Below are 14,562 nucleotides of genomic sequence, written 5' to 3'. Positions count from 1 at the left end.
GGAGAAGAGGACGGCGGCGGATTGGGTCTGGCGTTAGGGAGAGAGGCGGATAGGGAGATGACCGACCGCGGCCTCCATCGTCGCCATGGACGCAGCCACCCGCGAGGGCGGCCGGCAGGTGAGCGGTGGGTGCTGCTGTGGGGCGGGGAGGAGGTGGCGGCGGTGAGGAGCCGAGGAAGGAGGAGGTAGGACCTAATAAATTTTATAAAATACTAGGCCATATTTAATGCACAATTGACCAAATGGTTGGGTGTCAAAAGCCTTGACCCACCTCTTGTGAAAAAGACAAATTTGTGCCGATTCAGTAGGAAGCGGGTCAAATTTGAACTGCAGCTGCCTCATAGTTTGCTCTTTATTTTTTCCAAAAATCATTTCTAGGTACATAAGTATCTATTTAATCAGAGAAACACGAAAAAAATTCCAAGATTCAACAACTAGCTACGAACGGTCGTGCCCGCCATTTTGACCGCATTTTGAAACGGATATAAAAAATTCAAAAAAAATCAAAAAATTGGAAAACCTTCGCAATGTGTCATTATATATGACCAAGTTTCCAGGAAAAATAATAAACTTGTAATACGGCAATTATTTTTAAAAAGTGTTCTAAAAAATGAGCTAACATGTGTGGAGATTCATGGCTTTCAAACCAAATGATCAATCTTATGACCACATTCATGGCATAGTTTGTTCAAATGATCTCATATTGTGCACAAGGGTGCATGTTGGAATGACAAACAATGTTGCCTAAGAAATTTTTCATTTTCTTTGCACGAAAAAATCATTTTCCATTTTTTGAGTGCCCAAAATGAGGTGTTTTTATGAAGGACCTACCATATATTTGTTGAAAAATTGGAACAAATCAATCTTATAAAATATTAGGCCATATTTAATGCACAATTGACAAAATGGTTGGGCTTTCAAAAGTTTTGATCCACCTCTGGTGAAAAAGACAAATTTCCGCCGATTCAGTTGGAAGCGGGTCAAATTTGAACTGCAGCTACCTTATTGTTTGCTCTTTATTTTTCCCAATAATCATATCTAGTTACATAAGTATCTATTTAAGCATAAATACATGGTTTGGTGGCGATACATCGAGGTTTGGATGGTGGCCCAGGGCCCCAACTCTAGAGCACGTAAACTCGCATGCCCGCCGCGTGGTCACCCCGTGACCTTGGTGTTGACATGCGTTCTGGGAGGCCTAGGCATGTCTAGTGGGTTGGGCACTCCCCAGGTAGGTGATGGGAAGAGAATTTCAATAGAAGAATCTCACGAGGAGACCGACCTATGCTCAAAGATGAATTAGCAGCCAAGTGTTTGATTAGCGGCATGGGAAATGCACATGGCCAATGGGCGTGAGTTTTGGCTGAGGATGATCATCTACTAAGAAGAATGTCTTCAAAAAATTTCAGCTCAAAAAGAGGATCCTAGGTGGTACTTGCTTTGCAAAGTACCACACTGGACAAAAATATTAATGTTGAAGCTGGGCTCAAAATAATGAATGGATTGAGCTGAAATTTGGTGGAGCATGGTTATTTGGGCATAGGAAAGCACTGTAGAAAATTGACACCATTTGGACATGCCAAAGTGGTACGTCCTTCACAATGCTCTTATCTGTACAAAAACTTGGGAAAATTAGCAAGAGAAATTGGATGAATGAAATGAGCTCAAATTTGGTGTAGGTAAGTTACACAGGTATGGTCATGGTCTAGTAAATTTTCAGATCATTTGGGTAATCCTAGCTAGTACTTACTTCACAAAGCTTCTCTCGAGGTAGAAACTTTGGTAATTTCCTGAGAGAGATTTACCAAGAAAATGGAGCTGAATATTATCATGTGGCAATGATTTGGGTATGGAAGAGTGCCCAAAAAGTTTGAGCGTAATAGGAAGGGTCTAGATAACACTTGCTTTGCAACGTGCCAATCTGGCCATAAAATATAAATTGAACCTGGGCTCACATAGATAATTTGACTGAGCTGCAATTTCGAGGAGGGTGATAATTTGGGCATATGAAGGAACTGTATAAATTTCATGTTATTTGGATATATATAAAAAGTACTTCCTTCATAATGCTTCTAGGTGGACAAAAACTTTGGAAATTTGCCGAGGAAGATTTGCTAGGCAAATTGAGCTGAATTTTGTCATGAGGAAATGATTTGGATAGGAAAGAGTGCCCAAAAATTTCGAGGGCAATCAACAATATATAAATAGCACTTCCTTCATAAAGTGCTGTTGTGAATAAAATAGGAAAATGAATATTGTTGAATTAGTTTTGAACTAGGCAAGGAAGGATTTTTACATATTTGACGAAGATATGACCCAAAGAATTTATGAGATTTTTTGGGAATTTTAGGAATGACAGAAATATAGGTTGCTTCACAACCTAGGGCAAAAAATGACACATGGACATGACACATAGGCAAAACTGATGAGGTAGCGCCTAGTCATAGCAATAAGTACTAATGCATCCACGTTCACAAGCTCATGACCATTTATATTGGTCTTAATCAGGTAGAAATAAGGTCATGGACCACTCTTGTCTGCTTTATGACCATTTGGTGTAAGACAATTCAGGGTTTGAGCCATTCCAAGTGAAATAGTCATGGATTTACGACCATTTCAGCTTGGGTCACTAAGAGAAGGTCACTAGTTGACATATTTCTTGTAGTGGGAGAGGCTGACAACCCTTCCCTTGATGGGAGGAAAAGGACCGCCTCCGAAGATTTGGAGGTAAAGGCTTCCAAGCGAGGGAAGATTTCCCTGTCAGGCGGCTCGGGTTCGGAAGACGACATCGTCACGCATTTCCTTCGTAAGGACAAACCCTTAGCCGAATCTTAAGTGACAAGGGTGTCCTGAACATATCCCGTTCCTTTCCGCTCACCACGATAACATTTTTAGAATACATGTTTGCAGTCTGGCACGCAGTCTTCCTCAACAGTACTCCTCCTCGGGGGATCTTCTTCCGGAGATGATGGAAAGCGAGACGCCTCGACAGACCTTCTCGCCCAATAGGGCGGACGACTTCGAGGTGGCGTCCTGGAGGATCTCTCCCGATCAACAAGGGGTGCAAGGGACAATGAAGACCACGCCCGAAGGTGATACTTCAGTAGTCTAGGGTCCGGGGTATGCGGCCCCTTCGGGGACCAACAATAAAGGCCCCCAAACTATCTGGTTTACAGCCAGAGACGACTCTAGGGTCGTGTAAACATATCCCTTCGAAGGGAGTCCGTACTCCAGCATCGGCCTCCAGGAATCGGGAGGCACCGGACACATTCATGGACATGTTGCAACATGCGTCTATTTCAGAGGAACATCGTACCTTAATGGGTACGGTGGTTGAGAAGATTCTGTCTGCGAGAAGCAGATTGAATGAAGCCTTTACGGGCCTGCTAAGAGGCTTCACAGTATGCACCTGTGTATGGGTAGTAGCCCCTGAGACTTTGGTTGGTGTCCAAAGGGAGGCGATCAGAGGATCAAAAAAGATATTCCTAGGAAATAATCTAATTAATTGGAGCAGAGTCTGCTTCATCCATGGCGACTGCCCATGCTACAGAGGTTGCGGGCCTGAAGCAGAAACTTGATGTGGCCGATGACGACATCACGCTTATTAACAGGCGGCTTGACGAGGCACAAGGTATGTTTTGGGGTAGTCCGTATATGTATAATATGAGCACGAGGTTGAGAATTATATACTAAGATATGCATAACTGTAGATAGTGCTGCCGCAGTTGAGGCCATGTGGGTTGAGCTCGTCCAGGCCAAGGAGCAAGCCAGGATGAGTAACGCGGTTGCCAAGAAGGCAGTTGCTGAGTTAAAAGCCGAACAGGCTGCTCGGCGCCAGTGCGAGGAGAGAATATCTGCCATGGCGCGCGAGCTAAACGATGCCACTATCCGATGTGAATTCCTCGAGAAGGATAACAAAGTCAAAATGGCTGATCTCGACATGGCCTTAAAAGAGGCGAGAGAAGCACGGTCCGAGTCCAGAGCGGCTCGGGAGGAGATCCGGCAAGCTGGGGGGATAGCAGCCGGTAATCCATTCTTATTACAGACTAAATTCGGTGATCCGAAGTATGCCCCGCTTAATCAAATTTGGAGTTCTCCAGACGCATTCTTGTACTTGCCGAAGAGTGTCTCCGATGTGACGCAGTTTTACCAAGCACAAGAAGGACATGCAACGGAGAAGCTTTTTTGGTCGCAATTCAGCATGCCAAAGCATCCGCTGTTGCTGAACGAACAGATGGCCCAGTGGGCCAAGCTCCATAAAATATCTGGATCTGCCATGAAGGATGTCGTGGTCCGGCTGTGGCCGATGGAGCCAATTCCGAATAGTTATTTCGTTTTGGTACAACGGCTTGTTGATGCGGTGCCGCGTATCAATGCTGTTAAGCGGTCAATGTGCATTGAAGGTGCACGGATGGCCCTTGCCCGCGTCAAGACGTACAGGGCGAAGATGAAGGCCACCAATATTTCAGCAAAGAATCCACCCGGGGGCAAGGACCATCACACACCGGAGCATTATTTTGAGGATGTCCTTGATTGCGCCCGCTTGATAGAGGGTCAGTGCTCGAAGGATATGATATTCGAGTGATTGTACCGAAATTGTAAAAACAATATTATGATATTTTATAGGCTATTCTTTTTGCCTGAAAGTTTTGGTTCCTCCTGTGCGGCCGTTTTTTTGCATAATCTGAAAGTTTACCAGTCGTCGGCTTCAGCCCCCTCGCATATAATACGTGGGTGTTCGTAAAAGCACTTGATCACTCTTTTCCCAACGTCTTAGTCCAGAAGGAGGTGTCAATGCGGAGAACTAGGCAATTGGACTATAGAGCTTTAACACCTTCACTTAGCCATAGGAGTTTGATGGTGGGTCTATGATATAGCCCCTGGTATGTACGCGGTTATCCGAATACAGTGTGTTACATAGGTGACCAGTAAAATTGTCCTTCGTGTAATACGGAAGGAATCACGAAAGATTCTGATAAGTCATCGAGTGGTTGACCAGCTCTCGCCGCATCACCACAATCATTTTGGCTTTATCTACTAAGGTGCTTGACTAGATGAACCGGAAACACAATCACAGTAGTTCTCCCTTTACTACCTCAGCCGATAGGGCCGAATGTAAGGTAGTAAGTGTCGGATTTCAGGTTCCGGCAAAACCCTTGAGGTTCGAACACTGGGGTGCGCACGAAGATCTCTCCCCCTCTCTCTAGCTCGCACTCAGTATGATCTCACGGCCTAGCTCGACGAATCCAAAGAACGAGAGACACAAGATTTATACTGGTTCGGGCCACCATTGTGGTGTAATAACGTACTCCAGTGTGGTGTGGTGGATTGCCTCTTGGGCTGAGGATGAACAGTTACAAGGGAAGAACAACCTCCTAAGGAGAGGTGTTCTTGTGCTTGGCAAACTTGTGTGGTTGGGGATGATCTGGATGATCCGTCCGTTCCTGTTTGTCCTTCCCCCTGCTATGGTGGTGGCTAGCCCTATTTATAGAGGCCCTGGTCCTCTTCCCAAATATTGAGCGGGAAGGGATCCCATAACGGCCATATTCGAAGGGATACAAGTAGTACAAGTTATCCTGATAAAAGTAGTCTTCGCGTGCCAAAGGCTCTGGTGGTGACGCCATCTCGGGCTCCACGGTGACCTCCATCCTGCCGGCCTACTAATCTTGGTCTTGTTGCACCAATATGGAAACCTTTGCCTGATGCCTCGGGACTCCTCGTGTGTGCTTGCCCCTTTAGCACCAAAGAGGAAATGAGAACGTTGCGCGCGCTCGCACCCACCTGGTGCCCGCCTGGCTCCAGTCGCCATCGCTTGCGTCATTGAAACCTCGTGAGGTGTCCCTTGCCTTGATCTCTTTGCCCCTCGCGAGCCAGCTTGCTGAGGCCGGCCCTGAGGAGGTCTTGCATCGCCCGCCTCGCAAGGCTTGGCCCCTTGCGAGGGTCTTGAGTGTTTGCTGGTGAAGATGGGCCTTACAGGCCGCCGGAGAAGCCACGCCGCGGGCCGCAGGCTGGCAAGTCTGGGGACCCCCGTTCCCAGAACACTAACAGTAGCCCCCGGGCCCAAGGCGTGCTCGGGCTTGGCTTCGAGGCGAAGCCAAAGGGCAAGTGCGGAGCGCCTCAGGCCCCAATAGCCTGTGGCCCCTCTTGACGCGTGGGGATGGATTGGACGTGGGCAGCCCTACTACCTCTTGAGCACTGCGTTGGATTTCCCCGAAGAGGAGAGGATGATGCAGCAAAGTAGCGTAAGTATTTCCCTCAATTTTTGAGAACCAAGGTATCAATCCAGTAGGAGGCTACGCGCGAGTCCCCCATACCTACACAAAAACAATAGCTCAACGCAACCAACGTGCTTAGGGGTTGTCAATCCCCTCATGGCCACTTATGAAAGTGAGATCTGATAGAGATGATAAATAATATTTTTGTTATTTTTGGTATAGAGATGCAAAGTGAAAAGTAAAAGGCAAAGTAAAAATCAAAGCAATAATAAAGTGATGGAGATTGATATAATGAGAAAGAGACCCGGGGGCCATAGGTTTCACTAGTGGCTTCTGTCAAGAGCATAAGTATTCTATGGTGGGTGAACAAATTACTGTTGAGCAATTGACAGAATTGAGCTTAGTTATGAGAATATCTAGGTATGATCATGTATATAGGCATCACGTTCGAGACAAGTAGACCGACTCATGCCTGCATCTACTACTATTACTCCACTCATCGACCGCTATCCAGCATGCATCTAGAGTATTAAGTTAAAAATAGAGTAAGGCCTTAAGCAAGATGACATGATGTAGAGGGATAGTTTCATGCAATATGATAAAAACCCCATCTTGTTATCCTCGATGGCAACAATACAATACATGCCTTGCCGCCCCTTCTGTCACTGGGAAAGGACATCGCAACATCGAACCCAAAGCTAAGCACTTCTCCCATGGCAAGAAAAACCAATATAGTAGGCCAAACCAAACTGATAATTCGAAGAGACTTGCAAAGATAACCAATCATACATAAAAGAATTCAGAGAAGATTCAAATATTATTCATAGATAGACTGGATCATAAACCCACAATTCATCGATCTCAACAAACACACCGCAAAAAGAAGATTACATCAAATAGATCTCCACGAGAGAGGGGGGGAGAACATTGTATTGAGATCCAAAAAGAGAGAAGAAGCCATCTAGCTACTAACTATGGACCCGTAGGTCTGAAGTAAACTACTCACACTTCATCGGAGGGGCTTGGATGATGATGTAGAAGCCCTCCGTGATCGATGCCCCCTCCGGCGGAGCTCCAGAACAGGCCCCAAGATGGGATCTCATGGATACAGAAAGTTGCGGTGGTGGATTAGGTTTTTGGCTCCGTCCCCGATCGTTTGGGGGTACGTAGGTATATATAGGAGGAAGGAGTACGTCGGTGGAGCTTCGAGGGGCCCACGAGGCAGGGGGCGCGCCCTAGGGAGGGGGCGCGCCCTCCACCCTCGTGACCACCTCATGGCTTTCTTGACGGAGGGTGCAAGTCTCCTGGATCTTTTCTAGTGAGAAAATCACATTTCCGAATATTTCATTCCGTTTGGACTCCGTTTGATATTCTGTTTCTCCGAAACAATGAAATAGGCAAAAACAGCAATTCTGGGTTGGGCCTCCAGTTAATAGGTTAGTCCCAAAAATAATATAAAAATGGAAAATGAAGCCCATTATAGTCCAAAATAGTAGATAATATAGCATGGAGCAATCAAAAATTATAGATACGTTGGAGACGTATCAGGCCCCGCTTCCCAACACATCCTTGATATCCGCCTGGCTAGGCGGCCGCAGCGTCTTACACGATTATTTCCCATTGCTAGCAACGCACTCCCCGACTCCTCCGCTTCTTCGAACCTCAGATTCTTCTCCCAATCCGGCTTGAACTCAGTCATCTCCATCGCCATGGCACTGAATCGAACGGAGAAAGGGAAGAAGCCCCTGTCCTCAGCCATCCCGCCTCCGGCCGCTGAGCCCGCCGTTGGCCGTTCACGGGTTCTCAATAGGGTGGCCATGGACAAGGTCCGCCTTGCGCTCACCACCAGCTTCAACCAATGGGGAGGGACGGTGGCCTATCCTGCGTCCCGAGGTTCTGTTGACGGGACATCCACCAAGGTCCCATTCTTCATCGACGCCCCATGGGCCGGCTTGGTCCCTACCTCCTTCACGTTTCTCAATGTCGTGCTTTCCCATTACCAGATTCATATGCTGCACCTGGATCCCCAATCCGTTGCTCTTCTTGTCGTCTTCGCCTTTGTCTGCGAGGCCATGGTGGGCATCGCCCCCTTCGTGGCCCTTCTGCGGCATTTCTTCTCGTTACATTTGTCCGACCCCCGACAATGCTCGGGTGTCTGAGCTTCCAGGTCATGGCGGCGACGGACGGCTCAGAAATTGAGTTCGACCTCCCGCCGTCTGCATGAGGGTTCTGGAAGTGGTGGGTGTACGTGGATGTCAAAGTGCTTAGCCCTTTGCTCTTGCCTCCGTCGGCGCCCGCTGTCCCCAACTCTGGCTGGGGTCACGAGAAGCTCGTGAGCCCCCCGCCTTGCCTTCGTCTGGCTCCGGTTGCAGAGGCTGAAAGACCTTGGCTTGACTGCGCCCATGGTGATGAAGGAGTTCCTCCGACGGTGCATTTCCCCACTCCAGCGCCATTCCCAACTGATGTGGGACCTGTCTGTTGGCCTGGATCGCATGAGGCTTCAGGAGACAGGGCTTCCGCTTGAGGCACGGAGGACGGTGCTCAAGGTCCTGGCGGGAGAGGGAGTCCTGGATTAGGGGGTCTCCAGACAGCCGGACTATCTCCATTGGCCGGACTGTTAGACTATGAAGATACAAGATTGAAGACTTCGTCTCGTGTCCGGATGGGACTCTACTTGGCGTGGAAGGCAAGCTAGGCAATACGTATATGGATATCTCCTCCTTTGTAACCGACCTTGTGTAACCCTAACCTTCTCCGGTGTCTATATAAACCGAAGGGTTTTAGTCCGTAGGACAACAATCACAACATACAATCATACCATAGGCTAGCTTCTAGGGTTTAGCCTCTCTGATCTCATGGTAGATCTACTCTTGTACTACACATATCTTCAATATTAATCAAGCAGGACATAGGGTTTTACCTCCATCAAGAGGTCCCGAACCTGGGTAAAACATCGTGTCCCCTGCCTCCTGTTACCATCCGGCCTAGACGCACAGTTCGGGACCCCCTACCCGAGATCCGCCGGTTTTGACACCGACATTGATGCTTCGATTGAGAGTTCCTCTGTGTCTTCGCCATTAGGCTTGATGGCTCCTACTATCATCGATAGCGATGCGGTCCAGGGTGAGACTTTTCTCCCCGGACAGATCTTTGTATTCGGCGGCTTTGCACTACGGGCTAATTCGCTTGGCCATCTGGAGCAGATCGAAAGCTATGCCCCTGGCCATCAGGTCAGATTTGGAAGTTTGAATTACACGGCCAACATCAATGGGGACTTGATCTTCGACAGATTCGAGCCACAGCCGGGCGCGCCGCACTATCGCGATGGGTATGACCTAGCTCTGCCATCGGACGGTACCCCAGAGGCCACGCCCGCATCAGCTCCGACCCTTAGCTCGGAGCCAACTGCGCCAATCAAGGACGGGTGGCTAGACACCGCCTCAGGGGCTGCAGTCTCGACGTCGATCGAGCCAAACACCAACATAATCCTCTGCGCAGCCCGTGACTCCAAGGTGCCGGACTCTCTTCCGGACCCCGAACCATCCGCGCCCCTGCCAATCGAATCCGATTGGGCGCCGATCATGGAATTCACCGCCGCGGATATCTTTCAGCACTCACCCTTCAACGACATTCTGAATTCAGTAAGATCTCTCTCTTTGTTAGGAGAGCCCTGGCCAGATTATGGCCAACAAGATTGGGATGCGGACGACGAAGAAATTCGACGCCTACCCACCACCCACTTTGTAGCCACTGTCGATGATTCAACCGACATTCTCGACTTCGACTCCGGAGACATCGATGGTATGGACGACGATGTAGGAGACGAACATGAACCACCACCTATAGGGCACTGGAAAGCCACCTCGTCGTATGACATATACATGGTGGATACACCCAATGAAGGCAATGGCGACGAGATAGCGGAGGATGACCCCTCCAAGAAGCAACCCAAGTGCCGACGTCAGCGGCGCCACTCTAAGTCCCGCTAAAGCAAAAGTGGTGATACCGGCACATGATATAATAACACTCCGTATAGCGCCGAAGACAACAACAATTCCCTCCAGCAAGATTTAGAGTAGGAGGATGAAGGAGCCAGCTCTCCTGAGAGAGCGGCTGGCGGAGAGGAGGAGGATGACAATTACATGCCCCCTCCGAAGACGAGGCAAGCCTCGACGACGATGAATTCGCCGTACTAGAGGATCCTGTCGAACAAGAGCGCTTCAAGCATAGGCTTATGGCCACGACAAATAGCCTGAAGAAAAAGCAGCAGCAGCTTCAAGCTGATCAAGATCTGCTAGCTGACAAATGGACTGAAGTCCTCGCGGCCGAGGAATATAAACTCGAGCGTCCCTCCAAGAGTTACCCAAGGCACAGGTTATTACCCCGACTGGAGGAAGAAGCATATGATACGGCTGATCGGCCACCTCGTGGCCGCGATAGAGAGGCATTCCAGCCAAAAGCTCAGCCTCCACCCCAACGCCATCCAAATAAAAAGGCATGGGGAGATACACCAGACCTGTGAGACATATTGCAGGACAAAGCAAAGCATTCAAGATCGATCTACAGATCACGAGGGCGCACCACTCTACGAGACGGTAAACGTCACGCCGGATACAGTAAAAGCAAATCCGGCCGGAGCGAACACAGCGGGTAGGACCCATTCGAGCTGCGTCGCGATATAGCTCAATACAGAGGCGCCGCACACCCCTTATGCTTCACAGACGAATTAATGGAACATCAATTCCCAGAAGGTTTCAAACTTGTAAACATTGAATCATACGACGGCACAAGAGATCCCGCGGTATGGATTGAGGACTTACTCCTCCACATCCGCATGGCCCGCGGTGATGACTTACATGCCATCAAGTACCTCCCACTAAAACTCAAAGGACAAGCGCGGCATTGGCTTAATAGCTTGCCAGCGGACTCCATTAGCTGTTGGGAAGATCTGGAAGCCGCATTCCTCGATAACTTTCAGGGCACTTATGTGCGACCACCAGACGCTGATGACTTGAGCCACATAATTCAGCAGCGAGAAGAGTCGACCAGGCAATTCTGGACTCGGTTCCTTACAAATAAAAATCAAATCATCGACTGTCCGGATGCGGAGGCCTTAGCGGCTTTCAAGCACAACATCCGAGACGAGTGGCTAGACCGGCACCTTGGTCAGGAAAAGACGAAATCTATGGCAGCTCTCACGACGCTCATGACCCGCTTTTATACGGGAGAAGACAGCTGGTTGGCTCACAGTAATAACATATCAAAGAACCATGGTACCTTAGATACCAAGGACGGAAATAGCAGGTCATGTCGCAACAAGCATAAGCGCCGCATTAACAGCGAAAGTACTGAGGATACGGCAGTCAATGCCGGATTCAAAGGCTCTAAACCTGGTCAGCGAAAAAAGCCATTCAAACAAAGTATGCCGGGTCCGTCCAGCTTGAACCGTATACTCGATCGCTCGTGTCAAATACACGGCACCCCAGACAAGCCAGCCAATCACACCAACAGGGATTGTTGGGTGTTCAAGCAGGCCGGCAAGTTAATTGCCAAAAACAAGGACAAGGGGCCGCATAGCGATGACGAGGAAGAACCCCGGCAGCCGCACACTGGAGGACAGAAGAGGTTTCACCCGCAAATGCGGACGGTGAACATGATATACCAACCCACATCCCCAAGAGGGAGCGGAAGCGTGCGCTCAGGGACGTATATGCGTTGGAGCCAGTCGCCCCAAAGTTCAACCCTTGGTCCTCCTGTCCGATCACCTTCGATCGCAGGGACCACCCCACTAGTATCCATCATGGTGGATTCGCCGCACTGGTCCTAGATCCAATCATCGATGGATTTCACCTCACTCGAGTCCTTATGGACGGCGGCAGCAGCCTGAACCTGCTTTATCCGGACACAGTGCGCAAAATTGGTATACACCCCTCAAGGATCAAACCCACAAAAATGACCTTTAAGGGTGTCATTCCAGGCGTAGAGGCCCACTCCACAAGCTCAATTACACTGGAAGTGGTCTTCGGATCCCCGAATAACTTCCGAAGCGAAGAGTTAATCTTCGATATAGTCCCGTTCCACAGTGGTTATCATGCGCTGCTCGGACGAACTGCATTTGCTAGATTCAATGCGGTACCACATTATGCATACCTCAAGCTCAAGATGCCAGGTCCTCGCGGAGTTATTACATTCAATGGAAACACAGAGCGCTCTCTCCGAATAGAGGAGCACACCGCGGCCCTTGCAGCAGAAGCGCAAAGCAGCCTCTCAAGGCAATCTACCAGTTCGGCTTTTCAAAGCCCGGACACCTTCAAGCGCGCTCGGGGCAATTGGCAAATAGACCGCCTGGCGTGATCTGAGCTCGCGTAGCAATATGGTGGCCACCCCAATCCCAGCCCAATGGCGATATTCGTGCCGCGCGTACATAATTATGCATTAAAAATACCATGGGCACAGGTGGGGAGGGGGCACAACTGCAGCACGCCCTAAAATGCGGCCTAAACCACACTAGGGGCTTCCCGTTTGGTTATTTTTCTTTTTCTTTCAGGACTTTAATCTCTGGAAACACTGTCCAGCAGCTCTATTGCCGAACACATGATATAGCAACCAAGGAGGCAGACAACTACGTTATACAACGGAATTCCCAGGTCGATTACAGATTTCATATCATTCCTCAGCTCGCCCTTGGAAGGGACATAGTCCTACTCTTTTGCTTACTGCACTATCTGTATCACTCTGCTTTAATGCAATTTTTTAATATACAATGCATGACATTACGACTATTATTGCATTTTTGTTATATATATATACATCTGGGCTATTCTGTTACGCGTAACAGAATATTATTCTGTTACCCTTTTTGAACTGACGTGGTTCATAGTTTGGACTGATGTGTTTTTCAACAAGAACTGATCTTCCTGCGTGCACGACGGACGGAAACAGGGGATGCAACATGGAGCTTCCGGTCGTTCCCCGACGCGATGCTGCGGGCCATTCGTTGCTAGAGGAGACATGTAAGGGGTTCCGCACGTCCGCATGCTCAGGTGGATGAGTTTTGCGATTTGTAGTCACCGGAGGTGACGGCGTGGGCATTTTGGCGGCGGACGTGATTTTGGGTGTCAGTGTTTACTGTGGTGTTCGTGGGCCTCAATTTACGTCGTGTTTGTCGTTTTTGATGTGAGAATTATCGGTATGTTATAGTTTTTTGAGATTTTTTTCATCTGTAATTTACGATTACAAGTTTTTGTGTTCTTGGTCGTTTTCCACGCCCGCCATGGAAATCTGTTCTTCTTTTTCTGTTGTTTTACTTTCGAATTGGTGTTGCAGGGAGAGATATAAGGAGTGTATGAAAAGATTTGCGTTGTCAATTTTGCTTTTTTGAGTTGTTTCTACCCCGGATTCCCATGTTGTTTTGTCGTTGGCGGAGGTTGTGTATGGCGGCTGACTATAAGCTGCGATTTCGGGTAATCTGGTCAAACTGTGTAATTAAGTTGCGTGTTTTTCAGTGTTGTTTTGTATTGATGCCCGTATGTGTAGTTGGACTGCTGCCGTGTCAAAGTTTTGTTAATGTGTGTTGACATGGGAGCCGCACCGATGGCTCTGCACTTTGATTATAAAGCCCGAGCCCTCTGTCAGTTCATTCTACGAGCTGCATCCAAAGAAAAGGGAGATGGATCCTGAGCTGGGAGAGGTTACAGAGGAGGAGGGGGACGCCATAGATGTTAGGGCTGTAGTAGCGGAGCAGAGGAGGAGGAGGGGCAGGCGCAGGCAGATGGCGCGACGTGCTGCCGAGGAGGAACTGGAGGCAGAGTTCAACAGACGACTTGCACGTGAGGTGATGGATACTTGCAACTCCAATGAATTGGAGCTTCTTTTCCCAGAGGGCAGGGGAAGGAACCATATTCAGATCATTAGTTGGGCTAGGGCGAGAGCAGCCACGGCTCCACATCCATCCACCAGGGCAAAATGGCGTCGTTTCTTTGATCATTATGACTGAAGTAGTAAATATTATGTTTTTAAGATTTTTGTTGTGAGGGAGCAGATGTTCGAATGACTAAATGAATTCAACTTTGTTTTTGTCTCTGAATGTGTTGTTTTGTCTGCATATGTTCGACATGTGCACCTTTGAACTGCTTGGTTTTCTGAAGTTGAACTGATTTGCGGTCAAATGTTGGATGGCTTGTGTAATAACTATTTCCTACCAGCTGGCTGCCCATCTGCCTATTTATTATTTTTATAATCTGCGAGTGTCCCTGACTATAAACGTTATCCATCTATGTGTGGTGTGTGGCCAAGTCTTCCCCCTCCCTTTTATTCATTCTTCCAGAATCAGATCTAGGTTCCTCTC

Source organism: Triticum urartu, chromosome 6 (genome assembly GCF_003073215.2).
Source record: "Triticum urartu cultivar G1812 chromosome 6, Tu2.1, whole genome shotgun sequence".
Classification (NCBI taxonomy): domain Eukaryota; kingdom Viridiplantae; phylum Streptophyta; class Magnoliopsida; order Poales; family Poaceae; genus Triticum; species Triticum urartu.
This window is presented reverse-complemented; position numbering follows the sequence as displayed.